This window comes from Stegodyphus dumicola, chromosome X2 (assembly GCF_044657685.1).
Source record: "Stegodyphus dumicola isolate Sdum_Otavi_A_Nest chromosome X2, ASM4465768v1".
In the NCBI taxonomy this organism is placed as follows: domain Eukaryota; kingdom Metazoa; phylum Arthropoda; class Arachnida; order Araneae; family Eresidae; genus Stegodyphus; species Stegodyphus dumicola.
The window spans coordinates 19368584-19388735 of record NC_140781.1 but is presented as its reverse complement, the minus strand read 5'-3'; the positions used below and the strand labels follow the sequence as shown (position 1 = coordinate 19388735).

The 20152-nt window shown below is 34.7% G+C and overlaps 1 long non-coding RNA gene across 2 annotated transcripts in view; it reads right to left on the bottom strand.

The window, feature by feature from the left end:
* The window catches only part of LOC118198313 (uncharacterized), a 97665-nt gene extending 77873 nt beyond the window's left edge, over positions 1-19792 (bottom strand). The window contains exon 1 of one of the 2 annotated variants that reach the window (XR_004759741.2): positions 19678-19792. This is a non-coding gene — a long non-coding RNA (uncharacterized LOC118198313). Of the gene's footprint in view, positions 1-9022; positions 9348-19677 lie in introns of those variants that run through there. The other variant, XR_004759742.2, reaches the window with a different exon arrangement.
* Between the last annotated feature and the right edge of the window lie 360 nt (positions 19793-20152).

Here is a 20152-nt window from a genome sequence, read left to right as displayed (position 1 = left end):
AATATGAAATTTCAGAGCTGTAAGATAATTCGAGTGGCATATTTTCGCATGAGCGAAAAGCATGCTTAATTGAGCCTGAACACTCTTTAAAGAATAATAAAATCACGAGTAAAAAAACGTAAAGTGAAGTTTTGAAAGAAAACACGCTATAAATTATAATGATCCCTGACAAAAGCTTTTAACCATAAGAGAAATAAAAACAGAATATATGATAATGATTCCTAGTTATCAGCTAGAATATATTAAACCAAAATATTAAGAAGCCTTTGTCATCGTCACATAAAACAACGAATGCGCCACGTTTTTTACTTACCCGGGATGTAGTTGGCTAGTTAGCACAAAGTACCCCAAGGCTATCAACAAAGCGGTGTAATTCTTTGTGGGGGCCATTTTAAGGAAAAAACAGGTCGTATTTGCGTCACACCGAAACCCGTGGAAAAGCAAAAGAGTCGAAGCTAAGAGCCCAACCCCAAAAAAATTATCAATGATTCGAGGCATCTGAGGCCACTTGGCCACTGATAGACCGTTTTAATCTGTGCTCTGATATCTTACTATAGGAAATACAATGATGTACGCTATGACCAAAACGTACGTCGTGGAACGTACGCTATGACCACAAGGAATTGCTGCACTATATACCTGCAATATTTTTTAAAATTTTATAGTGATTAAAATACATCAAAAATGACCCATTAAGAATTATTAAACCATTTATATCAATTTAACAGAGAAACAATTCAAAGTATACTTAATAGAAACTGCAATATTAAAAAAAATGATTTATTGCAAAACAGTTTGCAAACTAAAGCTATCCTAAAGCAAACTAAAACTCATCCTTTGCAAACTGCACGAAATTCAGTTGCATTTAGAAGCTAACAAGACATTAAGATAATAAACAAAAAAAAAACTTTCAGCACGCATTTCGCAGAAAGGACAATATTTTAACGCGTAGGCACTACCTTTTAGCCAAATCTTTCACATTCCTCAATCTGCTTGCAGGAAAAAGATTCTTCGACATCGCTATAAACAGATAAATAAAAAAAATTAAAAAATTATCGTATCAGACATAGCCTCGTTTCCCCAATCAACAACACTTGTCATCGCCCAGTAAAACTAACACTCGAAAAAGGGTCTCAGGAAGATGATAAAAAAAAAAGAAATACGAAATACTAATACATGGTAAGTTCTATCATGAGGAACGCAATTATTATTTTATCTTAAAAATATGTGCAAGCATAAAAAAATGCAACTTCAATATTCATGTATAATATACATGCTTTAAATACCATGGATTATCTGAAGTTAATAGGGAGAGCATATGCAAATTGATATTAAAAAATTACTCCCAATACACGTTAATACATTTTGCGTTTGCGTTCTACTTATTCAAAAGTTATACGAGTAAATAAAATTTCTGTCTATAATTGCTTAAATAAAGTACTGTTTCAGAGGAATTCAATGAAATAATTTCAGACTTGGCGCATCCCACAAATACTTCTGTAATATAATATGTTACCCAAACTTTCACTTTTGAAGATTAACAATGTGAATAAGCTTTAACCTTTAAACGCGAGGTTCAGAAAGCTACTATAAATGTGTTAAGATATAAAAATATGTTAAGATCTTTTAAATCAAATGTTAATAAGCTTATGAATTAATTTTAAGATAGTATACTTTTCTCTAAGTTCACAATTTTATATTTAAACTATTAATTACAGAGACAGATTTTAATGTACCAGATAGCTCTTGAGCATCAAACTAACACTGCAGCAATAATTGAAAATTCACTTGACAGGAAAAGACAGATAGATGAGATAAAAGACTTAATAATATTAAACGTGCATTTCATAGTAGAGATCTGATACAATTTCAAAAAATGGGAACCATGCAACTGCTGGCCCGAATTACATGTTTTTTCTCAGTTTCGCGCGGCAGGAAAGCGACAGTACGAACCGCGAGGCTATTTAATCTACAGTGGCGTAACAGCCCTAATGGGCCAAGGCCTGCAGCGCCTGAAATTTGCTTTCTTGACCGTGGGCTCCGGGTTGCATAAGCATATGCCCTGAACAAGTGGTCAGCTTGTCGCAAGACTCCCAATGTTTAGTCCCCAAGCGAACTTGATACTCATTTTATCGACCCCAGGGATGGGAATCAAGGGATGAAAGGCTGAGTCGACCTTGCACAGGCCGGGAATCGAGCCTCGGACCTGTGGTGCTCCTGCGCGATAGGCCAGCCACTGCGTCACCGGACCCCGGCTATTTAATCTACATTCACTCATTAAAATAGCATCATGATAGATATAGGCGTATGTTTTATTAGGTCTAGATAGATACTTGATATTATCATGCATGCGTACAATCAGACTGGCAGGCAGTAGTACAAAATAGTGATAAATGTAACAATTGCGTTCAGTTAAACCTGAAACTCGTTTATGGTATATGCAATTTTTAAGGTACGTGTTTCTGTATTTTCCTTACATTTAATCCTCACATGATGATAAACCAGAATGCAATAAAGTAGCACTATTTAAAAGATATATGAAGGGCTATAGTACAAAGAATATAATCACTAAACATACCGAACTAAAAACGATTTAAAAGCATTTTTCAATAATTAAAAATAAATGACCTGGTAAATGTAACACTAAAATGAAAATTAATATCACGTACAAGTTCTTTAACGAAATTTTCCCTCTTCCTCTTATCTGCTAATTAGTTCATCACACATCTAGTTTCCAATATATAGCACATATTGTTTTCTTTCTATCTTAATTAGAAGTTAATTTTGTGAAAAACACATTTACGCCTTTGTTTTTCCGTCGAAAATTAGCGCGAACAGATTAAAACATGGCAAATGAGAAAGTATGATTTTTCTTTATGTATATGAAACACAAAATGCAACTGCCCACCAGCGACCGAGCGGAAAAATCGCTGAACACAGGTAGTTCAAGTTCGGGGTTTGAATCCCGGCGAACGGGCTGTTTTCCCCATGTGTAACATGTATACATTTTCTCTTAGAAAGCTCTTTCCTTAGGCAGATAGCCCTAGAGAGCTTTACCATACTAATATGCAACTTTTACACTAGGATGTTAATATAAAATGCAAATAGGAGAGGCACAAAAGGTTTGTTTCTTTTCGCAAAATTAATATCTAGTTAACATAAACATTTTGAAATCAAGCCACATGAAATGTAAAAGAAAGTTCTACCTCTTGGGAAGGGATTTTCAATTTTTATTTCAAAATCTCTGGGAAAGCTAATACATATCATGATTTTGATTAATACAGAGGTTTATTCTATCTCATTTGATGTTTTTATTGTGTTTAAAAGGATCCAAAAATTTAATCATACTTTTCGAAATACAAAAGTTGTAAGAAAGCAATTTTTGTGTCATGAAGACAGCATCATTGTCACTTTATTTGAGGTAAGCACTTGAATAGTCAAACCAACTTTGGTCTTTATATAAAGGTGCAATTTTAGAACCTTCAAACACAACTGTATTCGCAACTGAAGAAAACACATAAATCATGAAGATTTTTAAAACCAACACAGAAATTATTGCCAAAAATTGGCACTGGAAGTAGACAATACAAGACAAATGCAGTCATCTCAAGGTGGAATAATTCCGATTCTCCTTCAGTTTTGACTGACCTTATTTACCTGTGAATCGACGATTTATCTCTGTATAAAATAACAGGAAAATAGAAGAGTAAAAAATTATTTACGTGATGTTCCGAAAGTGTATTTAAGCTAAAAAAATGTGTGTTCCCTCCCCAACAAAATAAATAAATAAATAAATAAATAAATGGAAATATTTTGAAGTGAATTCGAAACAAAAATTGAAATTACTTTTCAAAAGTCTAGGAACCACATCCATATTTTATGATAAATCGTTATATTTATCAAGTTCCAAATTTTGAAACACATAACTTGACTGAGTTACAGAACCTATTCAATCATAATTAAATAAAAAGACAATTTGTTTCCATCGATTTCTTGTTTCGATCGAAACTGTTGGTGAAATCGTCAGATTTAATAACAGTTACACACGAGCTACTTCAATTGTGCACAGACTTCTCGATTTTTATACCAGTTGTGGCGCAATTTTAGAAATTAGTGCTGATATCAGATTAGAGGATTCATTTTGGTGGTTTTTATATATAGATATGAAGTTTTAATATTTGTCTTTCTTTACATTTGTATGGCATGTTATAGTAGTTACTAAACTTTTTCTGCTGTTTGCGCTGATACAAAAGCTACAATAATAAAGCGTACAGTAGTTTTTATATTTATATGGAAATAATTGTAATTTTCGTTTAATTAAATCCTTATTGCGAAATAATTGGGTATTCGTGAAATAATAAATAATTTCCGTTTTTTGGATTGCTGACAATAAGGTTTATGTTTATTTAATTTACTACTGTCATAATATATGTGCATCCATCTTATACCGTCATTTTAAACTTACGAAGGCATCCCTTCCCTTAGGCAGATAGCCCTAGTGTGCTTTGTCGTATTTTCAATACACCAATAAATACACCATTTTAAACTTACATTTACAATGAACTATTTTGCGTTTTATTAGCACTAATATCTCATTTTACCACTCATAACGAAGATTTTATTTTGAGTAAGTATTTCTCTGCTTGCACATTTTTAAAACATAACAATTACGCAAGCATAACTTTAGAAAAATGTTATAAACGAGCTTAAGGCACGAATGTTAAAATAAGGGAAACGTTAACAGTGATTTCTCAAATGATAAGAACAGTAAAGAACTCTTTCAAGGTGGTTAGAACCTTACCATTTATTTGACCAAAAAAGTCAGTCAAGTGGAATTCTCTAGGCTGTTTCATGCGAAAATATAAATCTCTGTAACCAAAACATAAAATCAGATTTATTTGCAGATATAAAACAGATGAATAAACCCGAATTTCTTTTAACTTCAGTCATGAATATCTAATGGGTGACGAAAGGACACCTTACAATAAAAACAGTGTTATTTGAGTACATCATTTTGACGAGTGACGGAATATTACTGAAACTTTCAGCATGATTTTCTAACACACTTTGCAGAGCATAATTATGTTGGAAACCCCTCAAGGTCACAAAAGTTTTTTCTTTCCTTCTTTATAAGAAGTGTTGTCATTGGTGAAGTTATCATTGGTGATTGGTTAGTTGTTTGCCTGCTTAGTTTAGTCGAATATGTCATGAATGTTTAAGTTTACAATGTCTAGGGCACTGGATTGGTTTTGCCAAAGTAAACGTGCTGTGTGATACTCCTGATCTAATCCCACTAGATTTTTATCTAAGAACTCCCCTGAAGAAACATGTCTACATGCTTAAATCCAGAATATCATTCATCTCCAGCAGCAAATCCTCCACGCCATTAGACATGTCCAAAATTTGATACTGATTCCTGTAACGATTTTTGAAGCAGAAAATTGTCCCTGGATTTACACTGCAATGTGCTTAAATATACTGAAACTCCTCAAAATGAAGGTCTTGATAGTTCATAATATGATACAGCCATCAGAATTGACAGCCTAGATTAAGAAAACAATATTCGACTACATCCACAAGTAGCTTTCCATCCTATATAAAAATTTCATCATGGTCATGTTACCAGCCACAGTGTATCAGTTTTCCAAGGAGCTGCATCAACAATGCAGTATAGTAGTCGGAAATTCAGGAGTATTTCACTGGTGCTCACGGTATCACAAAGTTGAGGTTAAGTACCTGCTTTTCACCACTGAAAAGTCCTTTTTCTGATCTTAAAATTAAGTGAAATTTTATTTTTAAACATGATGTTAATTTTTTGGAAATTTCTGAGATGTAACTGTATTTTTAGAAATTTCATAATAAAATACACTATATCTTCTAAAAAAATTTAAAAAACACTAAGAAATTTCTTCTTCACCCTACTGAAAGTTTCCTGGTTAGACTTCCGGAAAAAATGTGGTTGCTTTTTCTTGTTTCGCGTTCCAAAATTTCCAATAGTCTTCACCGGTAAAATCAGCTGTTCATTTAAATTGATATTTATTAGACAAATGATTGAAAGCAAACCTTCCAAAAAATTTCAGACGCCATATAGTCGCGGGATTTAAGAATTAAAATACTAAATTTGAAAATATGAAAAGTAATTCCAACCAAATATCTATTAAACATAAACCCTACCTATCAGATATTGGAACAAAAATAACAACGAGCTTAATAAATAGGTTTATGATTAATGCCTATTCAGAATAGAATCTACTTTTTAGAAATGTTCAAAATGAAAATATCCTTCTTGCAAAAAGTGTTAAAACTTTTACAAGGACATAAAATTAAGACGAAACATCAAAAAATATTGTTAGTAATGGCCGAATTTTTGTATTCTTAACAAATAAATTTGTGTAAGGCAAAGCTATAGGACTTCTTAAAATTTACAAGAACCTGTAAAAATTTACAAAAAGACTGTAAGAAAAAGTGACCAAGGAAACAAAATAGTAAATAAGATAGAACTAGCAGTACGCAAAACTGGTATTTACAACATTCATAAGTTTTTTATTTTATTTGCATAACGTTATACGGAAAAAACAAAACGCAAGATGCATAAAATTATAAGACATTATGTCGCAATAAATTAAATGCGATAAATCTGAAAAAGATAAAAGGTTTATGTAACCAATTAATTTTTTCATAAGTTTAATAACATATTCTAATTACTCCAACTAATCCCATCAGAGTTTCGCCGAAAATGTCCATCGATTACTAAATATTACACTTTTCAGCTATAAATCAGCAGACAGTTGAAGAAATTGTGTGAATGGATGCATTATAATGCTAAAATATGCATCTTTCTTCAGATAAAACTCATGCATCTTTCTCTGGATCCTATAAGTACTGCATTTTTCGTTAGAGAACTTCATATAGTGCTAGGTACTAATAATTCTGGTTACAAAATTGACGTCAGTTTTTCCCTTAGGCAGATAAACTGGGCTAAACCATTACTAATCTCTCATCATTTGACTATTTGACAGAGATATTTATCTAGACTCCAGATCAAGCCGCTAAGAGTCATATTTAATAGCTTCGATTAAATATTTTCTTATCAGTCTTAATACTGATACTGTCATAACATGGATTTCCAGGAAAATTTAGTTTTCTTAAGCATAAATGCTAATGAAAAGATTTTATCTTCAGTTTCATGCATCTAACTTTTAAATTATTGCACAAATACTTAGAAACTAAATTTATTTGGACATTTCAATCTCAAACTGCCCTTTGTCCGCTTTCGCATGTACAACCTTAGCAAGCACACATAGTTATCATTGCAAGTAGTAATGCAGGGGCGGCATCATCTTTACTGAATCTTGCCGTTCCGATTCTTCCGTTCCACGCTCCATGACACTTATAATAAAACCCGAAAGTGTTCTATATTTCTCGCAGCTGTAGTGATGCAGGCTGCAATGCCATGAATTTTTGTCATGTCTAAATTTCATGAACTCCAACTTCTTGTACCGCCAACCAATGTGAGCCCACGCCCTCCAGTATTTTTGTTGTCATCAAAAATTCATCAACTAGAATTTCATCAAATTTTTTTTTTCATTAATGATTCCATGCACAATTTAAAATTAAATTTCAGAATTGGATTTGGATAACATACTAGGGATAAAGGGAGGAATACTAGGGCTAAGGGGATGGAAGGCCTTTCTAAGGGAATTCACTCCTGCAGGAAACCATGAAAATTCCCAAGCCGCCAGCTCGTTTACCGTACTTTTTTGGGGGGCGGGGGTGTTTCAACGGCGGGTTCTAGCTGTTTATATGCGTTAGCCACAACTAATGCTGACAACGGTTGTCATTTTATTACGGAGGCACATAATAAGTGGGCCACCGTTGCCTTCTATGAAGAGACAGCACGCCACTGTGTAGCCTTTCACCTCAGATAAGACAATTTACAACCATGCCTTCTTCGGGATTCGAACCCGTGCTCTTCGATACGGTAGTCAAAGTCGATAACGACGTTTACCGTCTGGGCGCCATGACGGAATTTAAACCCGGGTCAAATTGCAGGGGTCTTATCCACTCGGCCACTTGTAGGCACTTAAATTTCAGGGAAAAAATTATAATTTTAAAAGACATGGGGGAATCTGTAATACATTCCATGTAGCTTTTTAAATTAAAAAATTCTTCTTAAAGTTAAACAAAAAAAAGATATAAAGATATAAAAATAATATACATAACTTTGGGTATTAATAGATTTTACTTCATACCTCCTAGTACTTTTGGGTAAGGTAATATACGAGGGTGCTGCAACCCTCCTGGCCGATAATAATCGGCCTCGTGATTAACGCAGCGCCCATGCTGTAAATAAATTAATTTTAACAACAATAATCTGATAATAAGATCAATAACAATAATCTGCTTTTTTGAATAACTATAAGACTGACAGATATGATAAAACTCTAGATACACGTTCCAGGTAGTAGTTTTAATTTTAAACCATAAGTATAGACCACGAGCGGCCGAGCGGTAAAAGCGCTGAACACTGGTAGTTCGAGTCCCGGTGAACGGGCTGGCTGCATGGGCGTTTTCGTGGTTTTCTCCATGTTAACGTGGATACGAGCCAGTTTCCCTTAAAAAGACCTCCACGGGGCATCCCTCCTTTTCCGTGTAGTGCCTAAGGGCGGAGCACGTAATAAGTAAAAAAAAAAAAAAAAAAAAAACATAAGTATAATATTTTAGCTTAAATATAGACTTTGACAGCTTATTCTTGAGCTAATCAGGACAAGAAATTGGGGAGCATATGTGTTTTGCATAGCGTATAAGCATCATTTCTTTTAAATATAATGCATAACTAATTCAGCGTTGTTGAAATCTTCTGCTCTGATATAAAAGAAAAGCGTCACATAACCTAATAACAGAAGGGTTAATTTTCTTTTAAGAACAGCATTTACATTAATGCCTGAATATAGTATGAGGAGAAAAGTAATAAACATTAACTATGAGAAGCCGCTCGTATTTAATTTGTATCACCACTTACCTCAATCTGCAACATTTATAAACATATTTCATCGTTTTCTTTTTCTCGAATCATCATTTACTTGGGTAACCGCTTTCTGAGACAGTTAACTTCAACCAACGCTCAGTACTCGTTTAGTCAAAGGATTTCACCGTCGCATCGACCTAAATGAAGCGAAATTTACGAAAGCTATAAATCGCAACTAATTTCGCTAATTGAGGGGAGAAAAATCAAATCAAATATTAAATAAGTCAATATTTGTCTGGGCTATAACAATCGTAATGCCAAACTCTTTCATAAAGTAACACATCGAAAGTCGGCATGTCTCCTTTTATTGCTATTTTCTTCCCTACTGACTTTTATAAAGAGTAAGCTTCAGTCAGGCTATTTAGACAGATTGCGATTCCTGGGGACGCGTCAGTTCCCTCGATTACCCAGTTGTTCTGCTTTCATGAAGAAACAAAGGGCTTCTATTGGAGTTACGCTTTAATAAATCCTTATCTAGGTTACAAACATTTTTCGCAAAGGTCACAGCTTAATGAAAAGGTATTAGTTTAACAGTGAATTAATGGCTATCGATACCTATTTCTTAATAAACATAAGCCATAAACCTTCTCTCATTCTCCCAGGGAGGAGGAAGAATGTAACTTAACATTATTTTCGCAGCATTGAAACCATTTGTTTTTAACTCCCTTTGGGACAGCGTTATTTAATGGATTTGAAATGATACGATTTTTTAAAATTTTTTTGCATAGACTTAAAGACTGTTTTGATTAATTATTCATTAATTAATGCATTCCTAATTATTTGCTTCAGCAAAGGTGAAACGTTGCTTTTCGAAGAGTATGTGATATGCATACAAAATTACCAAAGACAAAAATACAAAAAAAAAAGAAAAAGAAAAAAGTCGTCAGAAAAAGGTGCTTTAAGGTTTTTGGCTGAACCATTACATATGTTCAGGAAGTTATGTCTTTTCAGTTGAAATTTAATGTTTATGAATGAATGTTTGTTGCTTTTTACAAAGTAATGTTTGTTGCTTTTTACAAAGTAATGTTTGTTGCTTTTTACAAAGGAATGTTTGTTGCTTTTTACAAAGTAAATATTTTTAATCATATCGATAGCTTATTTTAAATACAGCATAGGCTTGAATTTAAGAAGGAACTGCAATTAAAACAGTTTTAATGTGATGCATATTCCCAAATAACGTCAGTAATATTTTAACAGTTTTAAAAATTCGCTATAACATATATATTATCTGAATTACAGCACTGGCCAATGTATCAGTTCACACATGTTAAACGTTCTGCGGTCTTAGACCGCAAAATGCAATGAAAAAGCATTGCAATTTGAGAAGTGGTACTGCTTAAATTTAGCCCTGATGATCGAATCATTAATGGCAACAAACTAGAGTAAGAAATGAAAAACAAATCTTTCACTAATACAGTTTACAAAATAAACTTACATGCAAATGCGTACATTTACAACGAAAAACTATCACCCCCAGCGAAAAAAAAATAATAAAATAAAATAAAAGACAGAGAGAAATTTCACTACGGAAAATGAGAGCTATAATCGAAAGCATTGCCTCTATACAAGATTTCCAAGTATTCGGTAATTTAGTCAAAGCAATAGAAAGGTATCTGTCTTAGGAGGAATAATTTAGACTAAACTTTCTCTGAGAAACTACGTATTAATCGGGGTAGCCTGACTTCTGTAATGTTGATATTTACTTTATAATTGAGGAAAATCCACCGAGACATATGCAAACAGCCCGTTTTACAAACAAATTTAACATTCGCTTGTTTTGCTCTGAGAAAAATTTACCTTTTTCTTTTACGCTGCCTAAAATTTACTATCAATGTAATTTTTACAAATTTTGATTTAAATGCTTAAAACAGTTTTTTGAGAAAGTTTAAACAATGAACATACCCGAATAAGAATGACGTTTAAACCCTCTTCCACAACGTAATTAATGAAGACTGCCTGCTTACCACAGTAAAATTAATGGAGTTTTCAATCTGTGAATATATGCTGAGCTGAATATACTACACAAGCAGTTTTCATTCACAGAATATTCACAGCATTTACCATTTACAGATAATGCGCAAGCGCTTTTATTTATGGTTAGAAGAGATAGCATTTCAGTTTTAAATGAAGACAGAAATTTGAAATGAGATTCATTTAGAAAAGGCAATGTATATTTACTGTAATGAGGTCGCGTTGATTGATAACATAAATTAAACCTTTAGTAAGTTTAACGATTACGTAAACGAAATGGCCAGTTTTACAAAGTCTAAAAATTCGTCACGAGGCGGCCAAATTAAAATGTTAAACTATCAAGTCTTTGAAAATACATTACAATAATAAGTAAATATACTGCAGACAATTAAATTTTTCTACTGTATAGTATATTTTTAATTTTCTATTGTATAGTATATATTACTGTATAGTATATATTATGTGAACTAAGCCTGAACAAAGTTTCGCTGGAAATGTAGGATATTTTCATACCTAAATGGGCTTATTACACATCGAAATCTAATTTAAGAAAAATAAATTATGAAATGTAAAATAGTATATGAAACCCTGTAAAGACATCGATTTTACACATCAACAAAATATAAACCACTAAAAATGAGTACCAGGCCTGACTTGATTTAATAAGTGAACTTAATTTTAGGAATAATTTATTTGAGAAACTGTAAACAGCAAATAATTAAAATTCTGTAGATTTCGTTCATGCCAATGAAATCACGACTTTAATTTATCTGAGATGTATTCAGCCAACTTTATCCAATAAATACGACTTTAGATCCCTAATTCGAAATGTTTATGACCGGTAAAATACCGAATTTAAGACGTGACATGGCAGAACTGAAATAAAATAAAAATAAGATTATAAGTTCATTATGAGCATGGGAATGCTTTTCATTTATCAGTAATGTGATCTTAGTTTTCAGTAGGCTAAACATTACAAGTCAGCTATCATAGAATATTACACTGAAGAACCAGTATATTATATTACAAGCATTTGGCTAAGAAAATGAAGAACCTCCTTTAGCCCACAGATCACCGGCCACTCTTCAAAATATCGATTCGACGAAGAATAGCTATTCTAGGCAGCTTGCACCGAGATCTCAACGACAGATCTTCAAATCCCGTACATAGCACGAAACTGTTTCTCCAGTTCAAACCTTATTCGATTAAGTTCAATTCCAACGAATTTAGACGTCATGGAATTAAATAATACTCACCATCATGTTTCTCGAAACGCTTATTTACAATGCTGGTGCTGTGGCATGGCCCATTGTCTTGCTGGAAATGGACATCTCAAAAGGGAGCACAGCTCATAAAACGAAACGCCTGAAAATTGCTTATTTCTTATAATTTTAATGTTGAACGGTAAGTTTTTTGGCTCGATTCTTTCATTTTTTACCATCATGCCTGTAAAAAAACTCAGTCCTAATAGATCAGAGGTGCACACGTATATTTACAGTTCTCATAGAAGTTCTTTTTAAATTTATTTGAATTCATACTTTCCACGAAAGTAATTTGTAAATTAATTCTGTAATTAATTGCAATTATTATTCTCATACACTATATACAACTTGCATTTTTCAAGCAGCATTTACTAGTACTTACACACGAGAAGGTGACCATCTCACGAGACTTCGATCCACGAATCATGACTCTGTGATTTTTATTCTAACAATTTCTAACATTATGTATATATGCATATATTGGCAACTCTCAGTAGGATGACAGTCTTTGATAGATCGACGACGAGTGGCTATAATGTCAAGGATACTAGTATTACAGTTCTTGGGATATTCCATTATGCAGTACCAAAAATTTCTATTTTCAGCTATGGATCCAGGTAGTAAAACTTCTGTTCTGTACCGTGATATCATCCTGACGTGTGGACAGATTTAACTTCTTCATCTGTAATTCCAAACACGGTTAGGTTCTCAGAGGCAGTTATGCTGCTCTCTCTGCTGTTTGTTATTTTATTATTAAGTTCAAGGAAGAATTGTAGTTTAGTAGAAAATGTAATCCCAGTGTCGGTAATATCAGCTACATATGTCGTGTGAAAGAAGGCGGCACTTCCAAACGTGATATTAAAGCTTAACATTCCACTACTTTGAGTTTATAGTCTGGAGGGTAACGCAGGGTAGCGTCCAGATGAGTTTACTTTCCAATTGTTGAGCGAAATCTTTTCGGATAATATTATCACTGGCTCTAGTATTAGATGGTCATATTGCAAGGAACTTCATTGATACGTCCCGTGAAGAAAAATCCTTTATTACCGCCACTCATTGCAAAATCCAATTATCTGGCAATCTCCGCCCCTCGAGATGGCCACTAATTAGTTTCTCTCCTTCATGTTACGAGCGTTCTTATCTTCCGTGCCTTGGGGTGTTCTGCAGTTCCTTCGTACGTGGCTTTCAGCACTGTAGTTCCAGCACTTTAGGGTCGATTTGTTGCCACTCCTAATCCGAATCAAGGTCTTGATTGGCTTGGTTAAATCATCTACATGAGCAGTCAGTCAATCCAATGGCTCCTGGACATGAGCAGCTCTGACTGGGTGAAGGTCTCTACGAGTTGCTTGCTGGGCTACCTCGAATTTCATGGCGTATACTAAAGTGCTCTTTAAATCCTTGACATCCGCCATTCGCAGGACATTTTGTATCTCAGGATCCAAGATGCCATCAATTAAGTACTGCAGGGACCGGATGTCTCTTGTTTCTGATGGGCAGTCCGAAAAGGCGAGATGATACACTCTTTCAACATCCGTGGCGAGCTCCTGGAGTGTTTCCGTGGGCTTCCCTTGGCGAGATTTTACTGATGCCTGTTATAGTCTTTTAAACACTTTGCCGAAGTACAACTACAACGTGTCGGATGCAACTTCGAAATCTCAGCTCTGCTTTTCGGACAGAATTTGATGGATATCGCTGTGTCTGCTGTCACAGAAGCGGCGAGATAGCAGGCCTTAGCCTGGGAATCCCATCTATTTGCGGCCTCTACTTTAGAGAAGTGAGTCTTATATACTTGCCAGGAGGTCTTTCCATCATAAGTGGGCAGCTTTAGAGAGGGTCGAGAAGGCATAGGCAAATATTTAAAATTGCTTCCTACTCTCACTATGAATTTATCAAGAAAAGTTATTGCGTGCGTACGGGTTCGTAATGAATTGAATGAACACAGAACCGATGATAGTTGAAAAAATTTATTTTACGAAAAGAAACACGTCACAAGTCTGGAACCTTCCACAAAAATAGTCGTACAGATCGTCACAGTATCACAAAGTACACTGAGTAGTTACAATTCAAACACAACGCAATGCAAAATTGCATCTAAAGGCAAATCTCTCACGGATATCCCAATACTTCACATTCAGCTCTGAACTAGCAACTAAAACAACTGATGTTCTCTCCTGTGTTTTATAGTTTTCCCCCAGCCACCGAAAAATCTCTTGTATTTCTCAAAATTACTAGAGGGCCAAATCTCAAAAACTTATGAGGGCCAAACACGGTTACCATTACATAGAGGATCAATTTCATTAATTCCATTACAATACCCAACCCATCACAGTTATATAGGGACCAGATCAAAATGTTGCCGAAATTGGAGACTTTTGGTAGCTTCTCGCCATATCTGTCGATAAAAATTAGTCGCCAAAACCATCGCCAACTTGGCGATATCTCGCCAATTTAGTGGGATAGCCATTTACTCAATTATTATCAAAGTAAGAGGTTCTGCTAAATGTTAAGAGGGAGGAAATCCAACGGCTATAAAAGGATTGGCCTTCAAAGAGTTCTAACTCAAACTTAATGCTGGGGGCCCACCAGCGGCCGAGCGGTAAAGTCGCTGAACACTGGTAGTTCGGTCCGAGGTTCGAATCCCGCGAACGGTTAGGTTAGGTTAGGTTATTTAATTACGGCAAAGCCTCGAGGGCTATCTGCTTAAGGGGGAGGGATACCTTCGTGGAGGACTTTCTAAGGGAAACTGGCCCGTATACATACACATTACACATGGGTGTTTTCGTGCTTTTCCCAATGTGTAACGTGTATACGAGCCAGATAATTATGAGAACTTCGGAACTTACCTTCCTGATCTAATAATTAATTTTCGAATGAGTTCAAAAACACTCGAAGTCGAGAAAGAATTAACAACCGATTTACTCAAATACAATGCGTAGCACAAAAATCCGGCATTTTAATTTATGGATCTCTTGTTTCTGACATACAAACAAAACAGATACGACCAAGAAAGTGAAAGGACGAGCGCAGATATGAGGGAGATACTAATAAACACAAAAGCACAAGTAACAAAAAAAATATGTAATACTAAAGGTGTTTTATTTTTTGAAAAAAAAATTATGCTTAGAGAGAAAAATTAACTTTGATCAAAATAGCGGGGGAAGTAATTAAAAAATGTTTTCCCAAGGTAAACATTCAGATCCTCTCGTTTAAGAAAAGAAAACGGAAGATAAAAGCTGCGAGGTAATAACTCAAAATTACGTTCACGTGACTAATAAAATTAAAATGTTTCCCTTGTGTGAATTAAAAATTTATTTTCTCCTTTCTAGCAATAATCAACTTAATATATTGTTTGAAAAATGGCTGTAATCAAAGAGGTTTCAGATGCAGCTTGATAGGGAGAGAATAAGAATTATGATTAAAACAGCATTAATATAGACAATGTGAGCATTATAATAAATAACACGCTTTTAAAATCAATGAAAATTATAAGTGCAAATACTCGTATTTTAATAGATTTAATACATGCATCACATTACGCAAAGCTAAATCTTAAACCAAGCCTTAGACTTTTATTTAAACAAAAGAATCTGCATTTTATTTTATGCGAAGACTCAATGAACATTTAAAAAAAAAAGACTGAATATAGTATAGCGAGTTTTTCTGTTCATAAGGAACAATATTTTAAGACGTTTCATTGTAAGAACTAAGTTGCTGCGCTGATTTTACACAATATTTTCTTTATATTATGCCAAGTACTAAGTAATGCACAGATTTTGTTTTAAATCAACGTCCATCTAAAGAAGAGTCTACTGTAAATTTTACAGTTTTCGTGTCTTAGCCAATAAAAGTGTACTCAAGGATACTTTAAGAACCAGATCCTCAAAGATTCCCATTTAGGGCTTGACTTTTGGAAAACACATAGCTGAGGTTCACGGCAAAGGAGCAGTAACATAACAGTTCATCTCATAACGTCAGTCCTTCAGTCGCAGAGATTGGCGTGTAAAGTGATGCCATCCGCAACAATTAGGCTTTCTTAATATATTTTTTAAGCACACGAGGGCTATCTGCCTAAGGGAAAAAATGTCTTCGTGGAAAACTTTCTAATGTAAATTTGCTCTTATGAACGTTTAAATTGGGAGAAAAAAACAAACCCGACCAGCCCATTTACCTGGGTTTGAATTCGGGTCAAAATACCTATATTCAACAGCTTTAACCACTCGGTCACTGGCTGGGCTTGCCATAATTTGACTGGTTTATAAAGCTTCAGCATGAATTTAAGGAATGCTTAATAAATTACGACCAGTTATTTGTATTACCACTTCGTATATATTAGTTTTAAAAATGTTTGTATAACTTCTTGGCAGCGAAAGTTTCATAAAGTTATTACTGAAATTCCTAAGACATGAAATTATATTGTAAAATATTGGCGAGTTTTCAAGACTAATCCATCGACGACCATTTTACGACCATCTCACTAATTTCGCTTTTTTTTCCCTCACCGTAAAATTAGTAGCCTAATTATGGTAAATTACGTGAAGGCTCACTAAAAAAAAATGTCTCATGGTAATCTAAGAGTAGGAAAATACGTGAGGTAATTTATTACAGGAGGCAAACCGATTTCAGGATTTCTTCTTAGAAGGAAATGACAGTTTACGGGAAAATGAGTTATATTCAAGTTATGTACGGTACGTATCACGTTAACAAAACGTAGGCACTCCTTAAGCCTAAAATGCGTGAATTTTTACTTTTATTTAGTCAAAATTACATTACAATTGATATCAAATAAAATAGGATAAATACTAAAAAATTCTAAACAAAGTTTTTATTCCAATTTTTTAAAAAATATAATTAAATTTTACACAAAACAAATATGATAGGCAAATATGTAATAACAATTTTATGTAATTGTATATACCTTACAATCTTGTTCAACAATTTTAAAACATTTAAGAAATCAAAATAACAACAAACACAAAATCAAAAGCTCTTAAACACAAATGTTGTCCATATCCTACACATCAACTCACAATAATGACCGCTACACCGTTAAGTGGTGCCACCCAAAACTATATACGTAAACAGTATGTACGAGGGCTATCCAGAAAGTAGATTACGTTTTGGAATAAAAAAATAAACAAAGTATAGGAAACAAATTTTATTATATACAGATGAAAGCCACACTCAAATACTACTTTTCTACATAGTCACCATACAAATTAAGGCATTTATCGTAGCGATGTACGAGCTTGGAAATTCCTTCGTCGAAAAATTCGGCCGCCTGCGCCTTCAACCACTTCGTTACCTCTTCTTGCAGCTGTGCGTCGTCATCAAAACGCTGCATAGCCAGCCACTTCTTCATTGCTGGGAATAGGTGGAAGTCGCTCGGTGCCAGGTCGGGACTGTACGGCGGATGAGGAAACAACTCCCACTTAAAAGATTCAAGAACTTTACGAGTGACATTTGCCGTGTGGGGCCGGGCGTTGTCGTGAATCAACAAGATCTTAGAGCTCAACATTCCTCTGCGCTTGTTTTGAATTGCTCTTCTGAGTTTTTGGAGAGTTTGGCAATACCTTTGAGAGTTTATTGTAGTGCCTCTTTCCAGGAAGTCCACCAAAATTACACCTTTTCTGTCCCAAAAAACAGTCGCCATCATCTTCCTTGCCGACATTGTTTGCATGCATTTCTTGGGTTTTTGGGGAGAACTTGTGTGCCCCCACTGCATTGATTGCAATTTCGTTTCACAGTTCACATGTTTCACCCATGTTTCGTCACCAGTAACGATGCGATCGAGTAAAGAGTCACCATCCTTATGGTAAGCGTCCAAAAAGTTCAACGCTGCAGCCATTCGCTGATTTTTGTGGTCCTCTGTCAAGATTTTTGGAATCCATCTTGCACAAAACTTGTGGTAACCAAGCTTTTCGCTGATGATTTCGTGCAACAAACTTCGCGAAATTTGTGGAAAACTCAAAGAAAGTTCCGTTATTGTGAAATTTCGATTTTCACGGACTTTAGCATCGACTTTTTCGAGAAGTTCGGCGGTCACTATGCTGGGTCTCCCACTTCGATCTTCGTCGTGAACATTGGTTCGGCCATTTTGAAATCTTATGACCCACTGACGCACTCCACCTTCAGTGATAATGTTGTCCCCATACACTTCACGAAGCTGCCGATAGATTTCTATCGGTTTACAGTTTTTTGCAGTCAGAAACCTTATTACTGAGCGCACCTCGCAGCTCGCGGGATTTTCAATTAACGCAGACATTTCAAACCGTCACAGTATCTGAACGGAGCACAGCACGAACCTCTCACTAGCACGGCTAGATGCAGACTGAGCTGCGCAACGCTCTGACCCCAAGATGGCCGCGCTAGCCCCGCCCCTAGCGGACACAGACGGAAACGTAATCTACTTCCTGGATGGCCCTCGTATCAACTGGTTACTCTATGCAGTAAGCTAAAATTTGTGTTTTGATTTGATTTAGATCACTAAATATGAGTATGTTGCCAAATGCATGAATTTAAGGGTTAACGGCACTGGGACTTAAACACTGGACAAAGAATGCTCTGTGACTTTAGGCAGACGGTCACTGATAGAGCAAATCTAAGTGAATGTACCCCAATGATGGACTATAAGCAATACTTTTTTTCTAAAATTATTACTATTATTATTATTATTCAATGGTGGGACATTTACTCGTTAATCATTTGTTGGGAATGAACAACCTCATCAGTTATTTAGTCTCCTCTTTACCGACAACGTTGCCTCACCCAGGGTGCACCGCAGGAAGCCGATACTACACTTAACGCAAAGGGGGATAGATAACCAACCACGCCTTCTCCAGGATTCGAATCCGGGCTCAACGATATGGCAATCAGCTCTTCTAATCACCATACCAAACAGGGTATAGCTTCAATCACATTTTACAGCAATGTAAAAAGTGGTTCAGTAGCATTAAATGTTCAGTATCATAACAGAATGCTGAAATTTTCCCTTCAGACGCAGTAATAAATTTATTTGCCTTCTTTAAAATATTCTGATTTTTTTCCAAATAAATATGTTTTATTGTAATTTAATATATATTACTTTGTTAGGAAATTTAAAAAAAAACCTTTAAAAAGATGCAGAGAAAAGAAAACAAAAAATATAGCTTTGCATTTCCTAGCGCTACTAGTTCTATTAGCAGTATGCAAATTAAATAATATGAAGTTCCACGTTAAGCACAAAATGTAAAATATGTGCATCATATTTTTTCCATGCCTTATAAACGCAAAGATTATAAAAATACATTTTATTCAAAAGACAGTTTGTTGTAATTCTGCTTCAGTTTGTTACAATCATACAGACAGTTTCTTGCAATCTAATGCACTACTACCATTATATGCATCTCAAAAATTTAAAAAATAACAGCTACGACTTACTTGAGCAAAATGAATCGGTTGTTGACACTTCCCCGAACCTACAACAAGGTCTTTTAATAAGGACACATTGATAAGGCAAATAAAAGCAGATATATATAGATACAGATAATCAAAGTTTTTATGACCGCGTCAAGAAAATCATAAACACAAATCAAGACCTACCAGAAATGCGTCCGAAAGAAAGTGATCTGTAAACTTTGACACAGGAAAGCAATAAAACGCAGTGATTTTTGCCCAAACTTTTTCAATATCGATACCGACCTACATTTCAAATTAACCCTCTAGAAATACATCAACAGTTGGAACTTATCTTTCGTTCCAATGCAACGATTATTTTGCACGGGAATTACGAAGCTAACGTTAATTTTATTTAACCTCGGTTTCTTAGATCTTTTGCATCGTCTAGTTCAAGTACGGTAAATAAAAATGTTTTATTTCTAGTTAAATATTTTGAAGATAAAACCAAGATTTCTAA